Source organism: Aquarana catesbeiana, linkage group LG12, assembly GCF_042186555.1.
Source record: "Aquarana catesbeiana isolate 2022-GZ linkage group LG12, ASM4218655v1, whole genome shotgun sequence".
Classification (NCBI taxonomy): domain Eukaryota; kingdom Metazoa; phylum Chordata; class Amphibia; order Anura; family Ranidae; genus Aquarana; species Aquarana catesbeiana.
The window spans coordinates 51933155-51945720 of NC_133335.1; the positions used below are offsets into that span (position 1 = coordinate 51933155).

Here is a 12566-nt window from a genome sequence, read left to right on the forward strand (position 1 = left end):
GGGGTGGATTTCAATTTATGGTTAAGATATGATGTTAACTTATGATTGTATGTTATTGATCACATCTGTTTCCACGAGATGTGCCTCATAATATGATCAATTGAAATACAATTGTGTGCACGGTCAAATTATCTCAATGGGAAATAATTTGGCACCCTGGCTGTTCGACTCAGACTGACCAAATACAAAATCTAAATTGAGTCTGGATTGATCAGAAAGGAAGTCATGGCTATTCGAATGGTATGAGGATTTGATCGTTGTGAACTAAGCGCACATGGATCGGATGAAAAAAAATGATGCGTGTGTGGCCACCATTAGACAGTCTCTCAAACATATTGGACCTGCTGTTCTGGTAACCATTGTAAAGTTTTGAATGTGGTGAAAATGGTCCCAGAAAGTGGATGCAAACACCCAAAACTCCCAGGTGGAAAAAAAAAAAAAGGAGTACTCGCAAGGAGATCTCGTTATTGAAATATCAAGATTACCCTAAGAAGCTAGTTGGTTGATTTAGCCCACTATCCTCCATCTAGAACCAAAAACATTTTTGGGGGGATGGACCCTTTTAACCCTATTATGATCAAGGATATCCAGCTGTTGCACTCCAAAAAAACTGTGCAGTTTTCGTTTTTGGATGTTCTGACCTTTTTAATACCAGCGCACAACCAATCGGGTGATCATGGAAGAGTGAGTGTATGTAAGTACAGAGTACAGCTCTATGGTCTATCAGGGTATTGTGGTCTATCCACAAGTATTACGGAGAATGCTTTTGAATTTATAAACTGGTTTCAGTAAAACCCAAGTGTTAAGAATAGGCAGAATTATAGGGAAGTCTACCGAGAATAGGAGACGTGAAAAGAATTGTTGAGTAAAGAACAAGGTAAGTGGGACTTCCATGGCTTTAATACAATAAGATCAAAGACTATATCTTACCAAAAATGTTCTTAGTTTTTGTTAGAGCATGGAAAGTTCAGAACCTCTGTCTGGTTTTATTGCTCTTCAGGGCTGCATTAGAGAGAACCCCCCCCATTTTCTCTTCTGGAGAAAGACAGGAAGTTAGTCTGCGGGTGTCATTGAAGAATTACAATAGATTTGTGTCTTTTTTATTTTATGTAGATGAAAGTTGTGACCTTAGAAATACATATGACAGTACAGGAAATCTTACTAGTTACATTGTATTTTAAAATAATTCTGTTTATCCCCTTTTAATCCCTAGTTAATCCCAATCAGTCCTATTCTTTTTTTACTTTTCTAAATTAACATATATATATATATATATATATATATATATATAACATATTTTTTCTATTATATATGTATATGTGAACAATTATGTAGGGTGTAGGCAAAGCAAAACTTTTTTTTTTTTTATGCTGCTGCTAGTTGAGTTGTCAGTCACTGTGATGTTTCAAGTGAGCGCAGGACAAAGTATAAGTGACATCTGGGGTATTTTAGGACTAAAACGCAGCTAGAATAAAATGAATGGGTGCAATTATTTGCTCTATCAATGTATGATACTTGACCATTTAAGTACAGGCGCTGAGAACCAGACACATTTTACAGATGTATTAAATATAATAAAGAAATGAACAAATTAAATTGGGAGTAAATGGACACAAACCGAATTGTACCTGTTAAAACACATCACAATAGTGGATAGTGCTGCTATCTATTAGTAGGTCATAAATTGTATTGCTTTTCCAGAAAGACATGAAACTTAACAGGCTCACCAAATTGACCACTGTTTCCCGAAACCTCGCCTAAAATCCACTAACAGGTCACTTAGTTAATTACCAAAAGTTTATGGACAACTACCACCCTTCCCACCTATATGGCCAAAAGTATGCTGTTGACCCTTTAAATTATTAAGATCAGAGGTTTTCATTGATGGGTTCTGTTATTGTTACTGCATACAACAACATTTTAGACATTTGTTCTCTTCCAACTTGCACCAACAGTTTTAGGAAGGTCATCTTCTGCTTTAGTATGACTGTGTCCCTCTGTCCCTGTGCACCAAGTCAGCTCTATAAAGACATGGTTTGGTGTAGAGGAACTCTAGTGTCCTGCTTGGGGACAGAGAGCTGACCTCAACAATACTGAACACCTTTGGGAAGTGTATGCCAGGTCTTTTGTCCACCATCAATACCAGACCTTAAAAAGAGTTGAGTGAATGAGCACAAATTTCTACAGACACACTCCAAAAAGTATTTCCAGAAGACTGGAGGCTTTTGTACTCCATATTAATGCCCACTGTTTTGGAATGGGCTGTCCCACAACTCCTATAGGATCCCTTTCCTGTTGTGATTACCCACTGGGGTTTCTTGAGACAATTGGACAGCAGGGCCTTTTAAGAAAGCGATTTTGAACAGGTCCCAATTAAATGCCAGGCATTAAAAAAAAAAAAAACAGAGCACCATGAGGAAAGCTACACAGTTACTACGTTCAGATTCCAAGCAGATATCGACCTCTCTAACCCAAGGATCGAGTGTCACTAGGCATGGATACTAATTGGACTCCATGCTGCCAATAAACTTCAGGGGTTGACAAATTAGTTAATCCAGTCTTTCCAATCCAAAAGCAAGTTGGCAACATAGGAGCCTAAGAATATTATGTGCATACATGATAAAAAAACAAAGAGACTAACCATAGCTTTGCAGGTGTATTGACTATTTTTCCCCCAGACTAGTCCAGCCTCAAAAATAACCACTGCAATTCTATCACCCTCCAGGCCAGCCTAATAAAAATAAAAACTGGACCTGCTGCCTAGAGAAGTAATAAAGTATTGTCCCTTATTGCCTTGAAAACCGGGGCAGAGCATTGTTATCCTGTAATAGGAAAGACCTACACAGTGACCATTTATTTTAAAGAAAGCTGCAGATTTAAAAATGATTGCTTTTCCAATAATATTGAAGTGGTGGCATTTAAAGACACCGGCCTCTGGTATAGTGGTAGGGTCACTTTAACATGTTGGTGTATATGAGATTTTCATTTGGAAAAACATTATGTTGGTAGCAGGTTGAATGTTATATTTTATAGGTACACTATATTACCAAACGTATTGGGATGCCTGCCTTTACACGCACTTGAACTTTAAAGGGTTTTTTTTTTTTTTAAAACAAATGTGTCATACTTACCTCCACTGTGCAGTTCGTTTTGCACAGAGTGGCCCCGATCCACCTGTTCTGGGGTCCCCGGTGGCGCTATCAGCTCCTCTCCGCATCAGTAAACCCCCTAGAAGAAGTGTTCTCCCTGGGGGTTACCGTTGGGCGCACTCCCGTGTCCGGCTTATGCGTCCATAGACACAGAAAGCCGGACTCTGCCCAGCCCCCGCGGTGCTCGCGTCATTGGATTTGATTGACAGCAGCGGGAGCCAATGGCTGCACTGCTATCAATATATCCAATCAAGAGCCGAGACAACGGGCACAGAGGTAGAGCATGTCTCCGCCTTGGGAATGAACGGGCTTAGCTGAGTAAAACTGGGGGGCTGGTCAGTGTCAGAAGTTTTTTCACCTTAATGCATAGGATGCATTAAGGTGAAAAAACATGAGGGTTTACAACCCCTTTTAATGGCATCCCAGTCTTAGTCCATAGGGTTCAATATTGTTTCGGCCCAACCTTATCAGTGCCACCTATCAGTGCAGCTTCATCATTGCCCACCCGTGCTGCCTCATCCTCTGTGAACCCTGTCCTATGTACTGCTGACCCCATCCTCTGCCCCATTGACCACATACACTATATTACCAAAAACATTTGGGAAGCCTGCCTTTACACACACATGAACTTTAATGGCATGCCAGTCTTAGTCCGTAGGGTTCAATTAAGAGTTGGCCCACCATTTGCAGTTATAACAATTTCAACTCTGGACGAGAAGGCCTGGCTCGCAGTCCCCACTCTAACATGTCCTAAAGGTGTTCTGTCGGGTTGAGGTCAGGACTCTTTGCAGGCCAGTCAAGTTCCTCCACCCCAAACTCGCTCATCCATATATTTATGGACCTTGCTTTGTGCACTGGTGTGCAGTCCTGTTGGAACAGGAAGGGGCCATCCCCAAACTGTTCCCACAAAGTTGGGAGCATGAAATTGTTCATATTTCTTGGTATGCTGATGCCTTAAGAATTCCCTTCACTGGAACGAAGGGGCCAAGCCCAACCCCTGAAAAACAACTCCACACTATGACCCCCCAACCAAATGATTTGGGCCAGTGCACAAAGCAAGGTGCATAAAGATATATGGATGAGCGAGTTTGGGGTGGAGGAACTTGACTGGCCTGCACAGAGTCCTCCCCTCAACCCGATAGAACACCTTTAGGATGAATTAGAGTGGAGACTGTGAGTCAGGCCTTCTCATCCACTCCAGTGCCTGACCTCAAAAACGCGCTTCTGGAAGAATGGTCAAACATTCCCATAGACACGCTGCTAAACCTTGTGAATAGCCTTCCCAGAGAAGTTTAAGCTGTTAGAGCTGCAAAGGGTGGGCCAAGACTGTATTAAACCCTAGGGACTAAGCCTGGGATGCCATTAAAGTTCATGTACATGTAAAGGCAGGCGTCCCAATACTTTTTGGTAATCTAGTGTACATTCCAGAGAGACAGCTTCCCAAAAATGGGTTGGTTTTTCCTTGTAGGCTTGGCTGTGGCTTAAATTTTCCCTTGCTGCCAAGCAAAGGTTTACTGATTTAATTTGCTGCTTTGAGTTTCTGTTTGTTATATATATATGTTAAACCATGATGATGTCTAAAGCTGAACTTTAGTTATTTGGTGAAATTCATACGGTTTTATTTACTAAATCATGAATCCCCTTTTGCAACCCAGGTGTCCCTACCAGACAGCATAACTAGGTTCTCCACCTCCACTGCAGTAGATGCAAATGCAAGGGAGCCTTGCATCAGAAAAAAAAAATTAGATGCATTTACTGGTTGCATCTATAAATGCTTTTAACAAATACAGAAGTTTAGCTTTAACCCCTTTACTCCCGAATGACGGCTACAGCACGGATCCGCTTTGCCGTCAATAGACGTCCTCCCCTTTGCACGTTCCCCCTGTGCCCCCTGCAGTTCGTGCGCAGCGCGCGATGTGATCAAAAAGTCAATGAGACTCGGGTGATCACAGATCGGAATAAGGGGTCGATGCTGGCCCCTTATCACATGATCAGCTGTCAGCCAATGACAGCTGATCACATGATGTAAGCAGAAGATCGGTAATCGTTTTTTTATTTTCTTCTCACGCTGACAGTGTGAGAAGAAAAAAAAGCCGATCACTGGCTTCTGTTGAAGGGACATCGGTCCCTATTAATGCCCATGAGTGCCACCTATCAATACCCATCAGTGTCACCTACCAGTGCCAGCTATCAGTGCCATTTAACCAAAATAAAAAACCCAGAGGTGATCAAATACCACCAAAAGAAAGCTCTATTTGTGGGTACAGTGTTGTATGATCGCGCAATTGTCATTCAAAGAGTGACAGCTGAAAGATGAAAATTGGTCTGGGTAGGAGGGGGGTTTAGGTGCCCAGTAAGCAAGTAGTTAATGTTTGATTTCCTTTTGAAAAATTTGCACAAATAAGTTTGTTGTGTAACTTATGTATTTCTCATATTAGACCAGGGATCCTCAAACTATGGCCCTCCAGCTGTTACGGAACTACACGTCCCATGAGGCATTGTAAAACTCTGACATTCACAGACATGACTAGGCATGATGGGAATTGTAGTTCCTGAACAACTGGAGGGCCATAGTTTGAAGAACCCTGTATTAGACCATGCTTGTTGACTGCCAGTGGTCTGTCCCACTATCCGAGGTGCTTGAATCATTTTACCATTGTCCATAATTCTGCTATCCTTTACTGCTCTCCATACCTCTGCTTTACTGCTCTCTGCAGTTCTCCTAGCCTTTGCTGCTCTCTATGGAGCTGAAAAAATTTTACTGCTGCCTGTGGTTCTGCTTGCTGTGGTTTTGATAGTCTTTAATTTCCTGTAGTTCTGCTGGTCTGTACAGTACTTCCGTCTAATGCCTATGCTTGTCTTTGTCTATGGATCTTCCAGCCTTTACTGTTGTCCATGGTGCTGAACTCATTCACTGCTGCCCATTGTTCTCCTGGTCCTTACTAATCCTCATGATTTAGTACTGTCCATGTTTCCCTAGGCTTTACTATTGTCCCTGGTGCTGAACCCATTCACTGCTGCCTGTTGTTCTCCTGGTTTTAAGAATACTCATGACTGGACTTGTCTTTACTACTGTCCATGTTTCTCCCAGCCTTTACTGTTTGTCCATTGTGCTGAACCCAATCACTGCTGTCCATGGTTCTCCTGGTCTTTACTAACCATCATGATTCGGCTCACCTTTACTAATGTCCATTGTTCTCCCAGTCTTCAGTTCTGTCCATGGTGCTGAAACCATTTGCTACCACTGCCCATATACCTGTTACTCTGTACTGCTGTCCATTGTGCTGAACTCATTCCTTTTAGTAAAGTACAGAATTACCCTCTTAAATGGGTGCTTTATTCCCCAATTAAATATATTACACATAGACATGTGAATCACTGCATTGTGCCGTTGTGACCAATCTCTGTATGGGTTACGTCCCATGCTCTGTGCACTGCCTAATTGAACTAGGCCATAATGTATGAGAAGGATTGCATAGCAAAAATGCTTTTACTATGGCCATAAAATGAATACAGATTGCTTTGCCTTGATTAGTATTTGGGTAGTAGGTCCAATAAGTGCAACACGGATAGTCATATTTCCAGAAGCAATCTAATTCTGTATATGGCAGGGCTTAGAATGTATTGGTATGTTTCTCTCTGTAGGGTCAGTTCACTAAGGTTCCATTCACACTCCTACGACTTCAAAGTTGCACCGACTTTGGAGTGCAACTTTGACACAATTTTGAAGCAACTTTGAATGGGTGCAACTTGGATACAACTTTGGCTTTGACCAATGATATTGGACAACTGTTGCACTGTATAACATTCAGGTATGACTTTCATGCAACTTTTGAGGATTAACATTGAAGTCTATGGCCTCCAAGTTGCATAAAATTCAGGCCAAAGTAGTGCATGAACTATTTTGAAGTTCCTGCAACTATAAGTCGCACATATATGAATTGTCATCATTGGAAAACATGGGGAACAATTTGTCATGCGACTTTGATGTCCAAAGTTGCATGACAAGTCGCACAAGTGTGAGTGAAGCCTAAAGCATGAAACAGGTTGTGTTTTCATTAACATTCACTATCTCCAAATATGTACAATCAAATTATATTTTTTAAGAAGAGTTTTTTTCCTCATAGATCAAATGAATTTATTGCACCCATGTTGAGATATTTTGCATGTAAAAATCAGTTGATAATTCTGCACGACATTCACTTTGCTACTGTCTGTGTGGAGAACAGAGGACAGGAACATTCCAGGCAGGAGAAAAGGTTACATTAAGAATTGAGGCGTGTAGTACAGGGAAAGTAGTCCACATAAATAATTACCCAAATTATTAGGAGATAAACATAATAAACACGCTTTAAAGAGGAACTGCAGTCTGCTCACTTAATTTGTAATAGAAACATCTTTGCCATTCTGAAGCTTCCCTCCAACCACTTTGCATATTATTTTATATATACTGTGATTCTGTACTTTCCAAATATGCTGCAGAAATCTCCCTCCACGGAGTCTGGCTGCAACCATTTTAACTGTGGGCAGCTGAAGCTGCTGCCTGTTCACTTCCTGGATTTACAGAGACACACCTCCAGCTCTACAGCCCTGCAGTTCTCATTGGCCCTCTTATGACTCACCCCCCCCCCTTCCTGGAAAACTTGCATAAGAGTGAGAGAGAGAGAGCTGTGATGATGTCATAAGCCTAGGCTTTTTACCAGACAAACAGGAAGTGGGCTGTAGAAGGTATTTAGTGGCAGAAAAAAATGTTTTACTATCCAAAGTTAAAACAACAACAAGGGCAGAAGATTCAATAGATGGAAAGATGAAAAAATGACTGATATTCATAGTTACATAGTACCCATATAGCGCTGCCAATTCACGCAGCACTCCGCACATACATCGTACACCCACATCAGTCCCTACCCTCAAGGAGCCCATAATCCAAGGTCCCCAACTCACATTTATATACTACAGCCAATTTTGAACAGAAGCCAATTAACCTACCAGCATGTCTTTGGAGTGTGGGAGGAAACCGGAGTACCCGGAGGAAACCCACGCAGGCACAGGGAGAACATGCAAACTCCAGGCAGGTAGTGTCGTGGTTGGGATTCGAACCAGCGACCCTTTTTACTGCTAGGCGAGAGTGCTAACCACTACACCACTGTGCTGCTTCATGATTTTAATTGCGCTTTAATTCATTGCGCTTTAATTCTGCTTTAATTACTTACACAGCCTATTTTAATGACACTTGTTACTGTCACACATTCTTTTCTCTTTTTTGTCCTCCCAGCCCCTTTCTCTTCATCCCTTTTTCTTTTCAACTCTCTCCTCATTGTCCTCTTCTTCTTTCGCACTTTTTTCCATCTTTCATCCCCTTCTCTCTCCCCTCTCCTTCTCTTCCTCTCTTCTTCTTTTGCTCTTTCTTCAATTGTTTACAATCTTCCTCCTTCGCTCTCCCCTATTCCTCCTATCTTCTCATCCCTCTCTTTCTTTCTCTTCTTTTGCTCTTTCCACCTACTTTCACACCCTTCTTGTCTCTTTTCTTCTCTTCCTTTTTTCTTCTTTAGTTCTATTTCCTTTTTCTCCTCTCTCCCTGTTTCTCTTCTCTTCCTCTTTTCTTTTTTTGCTCTACCCTTTTTTTTTCTCTCCCCTTTTCTTGTTAACCTTTCCTTCTTAATTCCCTCCCTTCTTCTTTGGCTGCATTTTCTTTTTTTCCCCTCGTCATCATCCTCCTTTTTTTTGTCTATCTCTCTCCTTTTCTTTTTCCCTTCTTCTTTCGATCCCTTTTTCATCTTTCACTGTCTTCATCTCTCTCCCCTCTTCTCCATTCTTCTTGTTTCTTGCTCCTTCACTTCTGCCTTCTTCTTTCACTCTCTCTTCCCTTTTTTTTTCACCCCTTCATCTCTCTCCCTTTTTTCCTCCTCTCTTCTTGTCTCTCCTTCTCTTCCTCTCCTCTTCTTCTGCTCTTCCCTCCTTCTTTCAGACGCTTTTACTCTTTCCCCTTTTCTTCTCTTTAATTTTCTCTCTTCTTCTTTTGCTCCCTTTTCCAATTCCCCCCCCCCCCCCCCTCTTCCTCCTCTCTCTTTATTTTTTTTTTTTCTCTCTCTCCTCCTTTTCTTCTGGCTTCTTCTTTTCACTCTCCCTTTTTGTCTTTTACTCCCTTTATCTCTCTCCCCTCTTCTTCCAAACTTCTGTCCAGGACTGAACTTCCATACGTGTATCTAGTTCTGGAGACCTCGCTTACACAAAAATATTGACTGAATAGAATGAGCCCAGAGACGGGTAACAAAAATGGTGACAGGTTTGGGAGATAAAACCTATCGAGAGCAACATCAGGAACTCAATATGTACAGTCTGGAGGAAAGAAGGGAAAGGGGAGACTTGATTGAAACCTTTAAATACATCAAGGGGGTAAACAAGGTACAGGAGGGCAGTTTTTTCAATATAAAACAAAAATCAAGAATACAGGGACATGACCTCAAACTAACTGGAGGAAAGTTTAAAACTAATCTTAGAAAGTATTATTTTACTGAAAGGGTAGTTGATGCTTGAAATAACCTTCAAGCAGAGGTAGTGAGACAGTTAACAGTAAATGGCTTCAAACATGCTTGGGACAAACACAGATCTATACTCAGACAATAAAGCTAACGAAAAAACAAAACAAAAAAAAACCCAAATGAAACCACAACAAAAAAAATGGGCAGACTTGATGGGCTACTCTGTCTTCTTCTGCCATCATTTTTCACTTTTTTAAGTGCAGGTGATTTGACCTGTGTCCTTTTATGCCACTGGGAGCATTTGACTTGGGCTTTAGTTCTGGAGTCAGTGAAAATTGTAGCTTAGACCATGACCTTTTATTTTTGTTTTTCATAGTGTGGAATGGTTACACCCTATCAGGTTTTTATTACTGTGTGAGTCCCATTGTGAAGATCTCCATCTGCCTCCTTGCCCAGTTGCACAAGAACATGTAAAAAAACAATATCCTAAACTGGGCAGAAATCCCTTCTTAGTTCATAAGAATAGGTCTTTACTGGAAGATTTCTCCTTTATTCCAGTTCTGGAGACAACTGAAACATTTTGGATTTTTCTTCACTTTCTGTCCCATCCCTCGCTATCAAAAAATGTTTTGTTTTTTGCCGGAGATATGCTTTAAAAGAAGCCAGTAGGCAATTTAACTCCAGCATCCACCAAAAACTTGAATACCAGTTTTGGGTGCACTGATCCTTTTAATGCAAAATTACTTTCCTTTACTGTTTTACCTATTTAACTTCAGAGCAGTCTAGTCACTCTTCACCATCCAATCAGATAACCCTCATTAGTCTGTATATTGATTTCTAGATTCCTTTACTAATGAATGGGCATGACCAATGGGTTAATTTCCCAGAATATTCAGCATGCCTCGTTGATCTATCTGACAGTAGGTATCTCATCCACAAAACATCTCCTGAGGCATTAGCAGACAATCCATCTGTTATCCTAGTTTCAGCGACTTATCTCGTCATCATTCAGCATCTTCGGCAGAAATATGGGCTGTGTGCCTATTAGCCTCTGCCTTCAAGTACCGGGGAAGAATGAGTAAGGGGGACAGGGTGATTAAATAATCTCTCAATGGTAGACACACACAAATCATATTGCCCATACACTCACCTTTGCCTGCCTGAACTACTGTGGATAAGAGATCTCTGCTGTCATCAGCCATGCCTGAATGGAAGTGATAGGTGGTGCCAGTCACTCAGTGTTTGTGTAATTCAGGATCAATAGGCCAGTCACAGATTGTGTTTTGACCTTTCAAACTTTTCTCTCGGTGCCAGTGATCCTTTTACATTCAATGGCTCTTCCTATCAGTAAGAGCAATTGAAGTGGAGTATACAAAGCCATTAAGTGTGGAGGTAGCAAAGAGACACTCCAATTATTGCCATTTCCTTGCATTCTGTACATATGAACTGCAATGAAGATGTTAAAAATCCATTTAGGGTAGAACATTTGGGGAAACCTATGAATGCAATGACTATTTGGCCAAAAACATGTGGACACCCTCCCAAATTATTGAGTTCAAGGGTTTCCAGTGAATAATACTTTCAAAGGGACAGCATTCAAATACATTTTAGACAATTGTGCACTTCCAAACTTGTGGTAACAGTTTGGAGAAGACCCTTTTCTGTTCCAGCATGACTGTACCCCTGTATACAAAGCCAGTCCCATGGCATGATCAATTTGGTATGGAGGAACTGAAGTGGACTGCACAAATCCCAGACTTCAACCCTACTAAGCCAATTGTGAGCCTGATCCTCTTGTCCAATACCTGACCTCCCAATGGATGCAAAGTCCTAATGGACACACAAAAAAAAAAAGGCAGAAGCTCTTATGAGTGTGATGGTTTGGTGCCAAAAAATTTTGCCCATATAGTGCATAAATAAAATGACTAATATAATTAATATGTATGAACATTTCCATATCACATAAAATGTTGACGTTTTGATGGCTTGTAACGACTGTTGTGTAGTCTGTTCTATGTTGACTGTCATTTTAGCTTTGTATCACCAAAATACCACTTGATTTGTATTCGTTATGTTTTTAAGCTAATGATGATGTAAGGATATATCAGAAAATGTAAAGGTCTAAACAGCATATGAAAGTTTGAGAAAAAAGAGTTTGGGCCTTTTTATATGAGGCACCAAACATAACCAAGTAAATGGTCAATCCGTGATAACATATTTATGTGCAAACAACCTAACAAGCTGCAATATGTTCATACATAAGTATTAAGTATATACACACATCAAAAAGCATAGTACTTCTAAGATCTAGTTTATTTCATTTATACCATACTATGCAATATTTAACCTTTATTGACCTTCTGATATGGAGTACATATTGGCTTTTATCACCTATTATTATGTGTTTATGATGCTTACCCTGTATATGTATGAATTGTACTATGCTTTTTGATTTGTATATATACTTAATTGCTTAATACTTATGTATGAACATATTGCAGTTATGCAGTTTATGTTGTCTGCAAATAAATACATTATCACGGATCGACCATTTACTTATGTCACGTGCCTCATATAAAGTCCCAAACTCCTTCTTTTCTCAGTTCAAGATATAGGGATGGAGGCATATAATTGTATGAGCTTCATTTAAAGTCCCATAACCCTCCTTCATTTTTTCATTTTTTCTAAGTTTTTGGAAGAGGCTGTAAAGTAAAATCACTTTGCCATTGACTCACTGTGACTTGTTGTCCTACCTGCTCAGCCCAGAGATGTACTCAACAATACTTTCTTCCATGTGAGTGGATATTGTTTTACTATTAAAGTGTTTTTGATATATACTCAGAGGTGCTCCTTGTTTTTTGATGCAAACTATGTGGCACTACTAGTCCCAAACTTGAAGTCTCAAAAAATGTTCTTCTTTTCTTTTCCTTTCCTT

General features: G+C 40.5%; 1 protein-coding gene across 1 annotated transcript in view; it reads right to left on the reverse strand.

Moving 5' to 3' along the window:
• Positions 1–10854, reverse strand: part of LOC141113755 (peptide YY-like) — a 29290-nt gene extending 18436 nt beyond the window's left edge. Inside the window, exon 1 of the mRNA XM_073607038.1 lies at positions 10782–10854. The gene's annotated coding sequence lies outside the window, so the exon portion shown is untranslated. The remainder of the gene's footprint in view (positions 1–10781) is intronic.
• Between the last annotated feature and the right edge of the window lie 1712 nt (positions 10855–12566).